Genomic DNA, 7558 nt, shown 5'->3' with positions numbered 1-7558 from the left:
CTCTTGTGAATATGTTTAATCACTTACCACTATTGTAAACACAACGAAGAAATAAAACTTATGGCCTATCAAGCTAGGTTTCAAACTGAAATCTGACGTGCCCAGTAACAGCTGAGATGTTAACACAATAAAACAGATAAAACATCCTCCAGCAGAGAAATGATTTACAGACCATTCAACCTCCCAATCAGAACCAAGGTCAACAGCTCTTAAACCAAAGACAAACCAATTTTCCAAGCTCCATGAGAGTACATTATAGAAGAATTTTGAAACATCCAAACTAACTGAACTTGTGGGATCAGAGCATTGAGAGGGAGATGGGCTTGTGTTAAATGTAGAAGTTAACATTTAAATGTTAACATTGGGAAAAGAGCTGGGTTGGGGGACATGTTGTGTAAGATCTAGCAAACCTAGAATCAACGGATATCAGGGAGAAACTCTCCACTGATTAGAGTCAATACTGACACATAGGAAGATGGTCGTGGTTGTTGGAGGTCAATCATCTCAGCTCGAAGTCAGCTCTGCAGGAGTTCCTCAGGGTAGTGTCCCAGGCCCAGGCATCTTCAGCTGCTTCATCAATGACCTTCTCTCCATCATAGGATCGGAAGTGCCAGATGTTCGCTGACAATTGTGCAATGTTAAGCACCACTCAGAAATCCTCAGATACTGAAGTAGTCAAAGTTCAAATGCAATAAGATCTGGACAATATCCAGGCTTGGGCTGACAAATGGCAAGTAACATTCACACCACACCAATGCCAGGCTATGACCAATAAGAGACAATCTAACCACCGCCCCTTGGCAGTCAATGACATTACTGTCCCTAAATCCCCCACTGACAATACCCTGGGGTTACCATTGACCAGAAACTCAACTGGACTCACCATATAAACACAGTGGCTACAAAAGCAGATCAGGGGTTGGGTATCCTGTGGCAAGTAACTCACCTCCTGACTTCCCAAAGCCTGTCCCATCATCTACAAGGCACAATCTGTAATGTGATGGAATACTCCCCACTTGCCTGGATGGGTGCAGCTCCAACAATACTCAAGAAGCTTGACACCATCCAGGACAAAGCAGCACCATTTTATTGGCAACATGTCCACAAGCAACCACTCCCTCCACCACTGATGCTCAGTAGCAGCAGTGTCTACCGTCTATAACATGCAGTGCAGAAATTCACCAAATATCCTTTGACAGCACCTTCCAAACCCAACAATTGCTTCCATCTAGAAGGACAAGGGCAGCAGATACATGGGAACATCACCACCTTCAAGTTCCCCTCAAAGCCACTCACCATCCTGACTTGGAAATATATCGCCATCCCTTCACTGTGGCTGGGTCAAGATCCTGGAATTCCCTCTTTAAGGGCATTGTGGGTCAACCTACAGACATGGACTGCAGCGGTTCAAGAAGGCAGCTCACCCTCACCTTCTCAAGGAGGCAACTAGGAACACTGGAAATACTGAAAACGCCACATACTATGTGTGAATAAAAAAGAGCTAAAGTTCTGAGAAGGTTAATTTTGGAGACTGCATTAGGCTATTGTGTAAAGAGTAGAGTAAGATCCCAATGGAGTGAAATGTGTCATCTCTGGCTCCTATTGTTCTTAGATATTACATCTAATGAGCCAATGTAACTTGTGCTTATTGCTATCATCCAATGATCTACATCTCATTACAACAAATGCACCTTCTTATTAAAACTCAGTAGTGATAAGAAAGGATTATTAACAGGGGTTCCTACTGTGCCGTGATAGTGTCCCTGCCTTTTGAACCAGGAGGCCTGGGTTTAAGTCCTACCTGCCGCAGAGGTGTGTAATAACATCTCGGAACAAGCCGATTAGAAAATATTTACATCTGAAAACTAACACTGTGCTTTCAACAAGAGGCACAAGTAGATGTGGAATAAAATGATTAAAACGATGATTGAGGGCACTTGCACCATGGTAATGTCCCTACCTCTGAGCCAGGAGGCCCGGTTTGTGATCGGATCTCTGAATGAGTTGAATAAAAATATCTAGGACTGCTGGCGACATTGTGGCCAAAGTATAGTTGGCAGTGGCTGATTCCACAATATACAGAGTACAGGTCAATACATAGCCTATAATCAGCATCAACAATCAGATTTAGTAGGAACTGCAGATGCTGCAGATGAAAATTATCTGAAAAGTTTTCTAAAAAAGGGTCTAGGCCCAAAATGCCAGCTTTCCTGCTCCTCTGATGCCGCTTGGTCTTCTGTGTTCATCCAGCTCTACACCTTGTTATCTCAACAATCAGATTGTCTGGTTCCAATCACATGTTTCCTTGTGAGAGCTTGCTGTGTATCAGCTGGCTGTTGTTTTCTCATGTTACAATGATGATTACATTTCAAAAACGCTTCATTGATGGTAAAGCATTTCTATCGTTAAAAGGTGCTAAATACTTCTTTATTTAGAATTAAACTTTCACTCCACCAGCCTCCAATGTCAATGGATCATCCTCTGCTGTTTCCACCATCTCTAGCTTGGGGCCATCACCAATCCTATCATTGTCTGGATTCTCTTTAATATTCAAAAAGAAATGTTTGCTCTGGGAATCCCTGGTCCAGTCCTCAATTACACCAACTTCAAGCCTCCTTATCATGGCAACTTCTCATGTAAGGTTCATTCCCTTTGTGTTGTATTCTTTCACAGGATGTGGGCATTACTGAATGGGTCAGTATCGAGTTCCCATCCCTAATTGCCCTTGAGATGGTGGTAGTGAGCTGCCTCTTGGATGGCTGCAGTTCTCGTGGTGTAAGAACACCCACAATGCCTAGAGGTAAGTTATTTCAGGATTTTGACCCAGCAGCACTGAAGAAACAGTGATATATTTACAAGTTAGGATGGTGAGTGGCTTTGAGAGGAACTTGCAGTTGACGATGGTTTTTTTCCTCCCTTTTTATCTTGTTCTCTCTCAGGATTTGGGGCCAAGCATTCCTTACAGGTGAACAATGATTTGCCTCATTTCTCTTCAGTTTAGTACAATGTATTTGGAGCACAGTGAACAAATCTGGGCACCACACCTTAGGAAGGATAGATTGGCCTTGGAGGCAGTACAATGTAGGTTTACAACAATAATACCTGGACTTCAGGGGTTATGAGGAGAGACCATACAAATTTGGCCTGTTTGCTCTAGAATTTAGAATGTAAATGGGTGATCTGTTCCAAGTCTTCAAGATATTAACAGGAAAGACAGGGTTGATAGAGATAAACTGTTTCTAGAACTAGGGGCATAGTCTGAGAATTAAAGCCAGACCATTCAGGAGAGATGTTAGGAGGCACTTCTACACACAAAGGGTGGTAAAGGTTCGGAACTCTCTTCCACAAATGGCAGTGGATTCAAGTACAGTTCCTAATATTAATCTGAGATAAATTTTTGTTAAGCAAAGATGTTGAGGGATATGGGCCATAGGCAGGTATTTGGAGTTAGGCCACAGATCAGCCATGATCTCACTGAATGATGGAACAGACTTGAGGGTCTGAATGGCCACCTCCTGTTCCTATGGTTCTTATGTATTTGCTGCTGACAATGCTGTCTGCTCTACATTGAGGAAACCACACAGATTGGGTGACTGTGATGGAGAATTCAGACTGCAAACATCCCCCTGAATTTCCAACCTCACCCCAGCTGTCCCAACCTTATTGTCTGTGCCCACAGCCTGTTGCAGTGTTCAAAGAAACTCAAGGAATATCACCTCATCTTTCAATGAGGTACTTTACAGCCTTCCACTTTCAACATACTGTTCAATCATTCCAATTATTTCCTCTATTCCAATTTTATTTGCACTCCAATTGTTAGAGATTATTCTGTATCTCATGCACATCCTTCTTTTATTTCTTCACTTGTCCCATTATCACTCCCATTCACTTGGCACCATCTCCTCCTTTCATCGTTTAATGTCTCCTGCCTCCTACCCAATCACAGACCTTAGTCATAGAGTCATGCAGCACACAAACAGACCTTTCAGTCCAACCAGTCCACACCACCCATAATCGCAAACTAAACTACTCCCACTTGCCTGCGTTTGGCCCATATGCCTCCAAATCTTTCCTATTCATGTACTTATCCAAATGTCTTTTAAACATTGTAACTAGACCTGCACTTGCCACTTCCTCTGGCAGTTCATTCCATATATGAACTCCTGTCTGTGTGAAAAAGTTGTCCCTCATGTCCTTTCAAATATTTCTTCTCTTACCTTAAAAATGTCACCTAGTTTTTAACTGCCCCATCCTAGGGTAAAGACCCTTGCTATTCAAATTATCTATGCCTCTCATGATTTTGTAAATATCTTTAAGGTCACCCTTCAACTTCCTACGCTCCAGTGAAAAACGTCCCAGCGTATCCAGCCTATTTTTTATAACTTAAACCCTCTATTTCTGGCAAGATCCTCGTAAATCTTTTCTGAATGCTCTCCAATTTAATAATATCCTTCCTATAACAGGGTGACAGAACTGCACACAGTACTCCAGAAGAGGCCTCACCAATGTCCTGTACAACCTCAACATGACGTCCTCCTCCCTGCTGCCCCACTCCCACACTTTCCACTACCTCTTTATGCCAACTATTCATAGATCATAGAATCCCTACAGTGTGTAAACAGGTCCTTCTGCCCAACAAGTCCACCCCAACCCTCACAGCACCCCACCTAGACCCACCCCTATAACCCACCTAATCTACACATCCTTGAACACTATGGGCAATTTAGCATGGCCAATCCACCTATCCTGCACATCTTTGGACTGTGAGAGGAAACCGGAGCAAATCCACGCAGACACGGGGAGAATGTGCAAACTCCACACAGACAGTCGCCTGAGGGTGGAATTGAAGCCGGGTCCCTGGCGCTGTGAGGCAGCAGTGCTAACCACTGACCCACTGTGTTGCTAAGTTCTTTGAGTTCTGACAAAACATGACATGAAAGGAAATGTTAACTTTGTTTTTCTCCGCCACCAGCACGAACACGATGGGCTAAATGGTCTCCTTCTGCATTGTAGCAGTTCTAAGGTTTACATGCACTACCTACCCTGCTTTGTATTTCCAGCTGTTTGTGCTTTATTTCAGAGTTCCAGCATCTGCAGTATTGTTGTTACAGTGATTGTATTTGAGTAGGATAAACATGCATTGAATATGACAGAAATGTCAACAGTACTCACAGCGAGAAAGCAAAGAGGAGAGAGGAAAAGGGATGAATACATTAGACACACATGTTACATTACAAGGATTTTCTAGTGCTTTTGACATGTATTATTATGGTAATGGGTTTTTCTCCAAGAAATCCATTGAAATTTAAATTGGAACAGAGGGGAAAAATAGAGCCAAAGTTCAGCCAAAGGCAGAAGAATTTAGTAATCCTTTTCCAGATAGTTACAGGGTAATTTGTAATAAAGTTGTGCATCGTTCTGCACTAACACAGGTGGTCCTGGAATGCAGGCACCATGTATAATCAGCAAGTATTGCTCCTAAACTGTCAAGGCCATTTTTTTTGCATGTTCAAAATCGTATTGTGCATTACAGTAATCTGAGCATGTGTTTGTTTGCCTGGCAATTGTTGGATTCCACTGAGAGAAGGCAACCAGTAAATACCTGGCCAATCAGAACTGCTCCAGATTAAGTTCAATGTGTGTGGTTAATCAAAAACATATTTAACCACTCTCACATTCTCAGTTCTGCGCATGCTTTTGTCATCAAAATTTTTGAAACTCAGTCTTTCTTTCTCTGTCTGCCTCACAGTCTCAGCTCTTCTCTCTCTCACTCTTTTTGCCTTACTCCTTGTTTCTATCTCGCTTTCTCTCTTTCACCATTGCCCCTGTGTACATCTCTGTTTTACACAATACCTTTGATTCTCACTCACTTGTCCAGTCACAGAACAGTTACAATGCAGAAAAAGGCCACTTGGCCTTCCCTGTTCATGCCAGATCTGTATAAGAGAAATTTGGCAAGTTCCAATCTCCAATACTTTCTTTGCAGCCTTGCATTTTCTCTTCCTTCAGACAATTATTTAATTCCTTTTAGAAAGACAAGGTCAGAAATCACACAACACCAGGTTATAGTCCAAAAGGTTTATCTGAAAACACAAGCTTTCGGAGCCTCGCTCCTTCTTCAGGTGTTAGTGAGAAGGTAGTATCAGACACAGAATTTATAAATAAAAGATCAAAGGGTCACATAACTGATGAAGATGTATTAAACAAACCTAAGACGCTATTAAATCTTTAAACAGTTAGAAGGTTTCAATTGATTAAAATGTAAATGTAAAACCCTAAATTTCTGTCAACTCACTGTCCTGATAGAACTAAATGTTTTATCGGTGTAAAGAAAAGGTGACACTTTAGGTCAGACATTGCATGTTAGATGCGAGACTGTTTAGAATCTGTTTGTGTTTTGGTTTGGAGACAGACTGGTTTTATTTCTAAAGTAGGAATTTATAAAAGGCCACATTGACAGACTGACTATAAATTATGTGCTTTTTGAACAAAATAAAATGTGTCTGCATATAAAAATTCATCCCATAGATTTACATGTGCGTGAGCATGTTTATGAGGGAGAGAGTGAGAGAGTGTCTGTGTGTGTGTGTGTGTGTGTGAGGGGTAGAGAGAGAGAGAGAAAGAGTGTATGTGTGTGGGAGATACAGTGTGTGTGTGAGGGAGAGTGAGAGAGTGTGTGTGTGTTTGTGTGTGTGTGTCTGTGTGTGAGAGTGTGCGTGTGAGGGAGAGAAAGAGTGAGAGAGTGCGTGTGTGTGTGCGTGTCTGTGAGGGAGAGAGAGAGGGAGTGTGTGTGTGAGTGAGTGAGGGTGTTTGTGTGAGTGAGTGTGTATAAATGCATGTGTGTGAGTGCGAGTGTGTTTGTCTGAGTGATTGAGTGCGTATAAATGCATGTGAGTGAGTGTGTATAAATGCATGTGAGTGAGTGTGTGTGTGAGAATAAACAGTGCGGTGGGGTCACCTGTAGTATGTCATGAGCCCAAGATCCCAGTTGACGCTGTCCTCATGGGTACTGAACTTGGCTACCAGTCTCTGCTCGGCAACTCTGTGTTGTTGTGTATCCCGAAGTTCACCTTGGAGGATGTTTACACAAAGATCCGAGTCCAAATGTCCTTGACCGCTGAAGTGTTCCCTCATGGGGAGGGAACGTCCCTGTCTGGCGATTGTTGTGTAGTGTCCATTCATCTGTTGTCGTAGCATCTGCACAATCTCACCAATATACCATGCCTCAGGGGATCCTTGCCTGCAACGTATGAGATAGACAATGTTGGCCGAATCACATGACTATCTGTCCTGTACTTGGTGGGTGGTGTGCCCATGTGTGATGGTAGTGTCCATGTCGATGATCTGACATGTCTTGCAGAGGTTGCCATGACAGTGTTGTGTGGTGTTGTGGTCAATGTTGTCCTAAAGGCTGGGGAGTTTGCTGCGAACAATGGTCTGTTAAAGAGATAGTAGGAACTGCAGATGCTGGAGAATCTGAGATAACAAGGTGTAGAGCTGGATGAACACAGCAGGCCAAGCAGCATCAGAGGAGCAGGAAAGCTGATGTTTCGGGCCT

Source organism: Rhincodon typus, chromosome 25, assembly GCF_021869965.1.
Source record: "Rhincodon typus isolate 14 chromosome 25, sRhiTyp1.1, whole genome shotgun sequence".
Taxonomy (NCBI): domain Eukaryota; kingdom Metazoa; phylum Chordata; class Chondrichthyes; order Orectolobiformes; family Rhincodontidae; genus Rhincodon; species Rhincodon typus.
Note: the sequence above shows the minus strand (reverse complement) of the source record.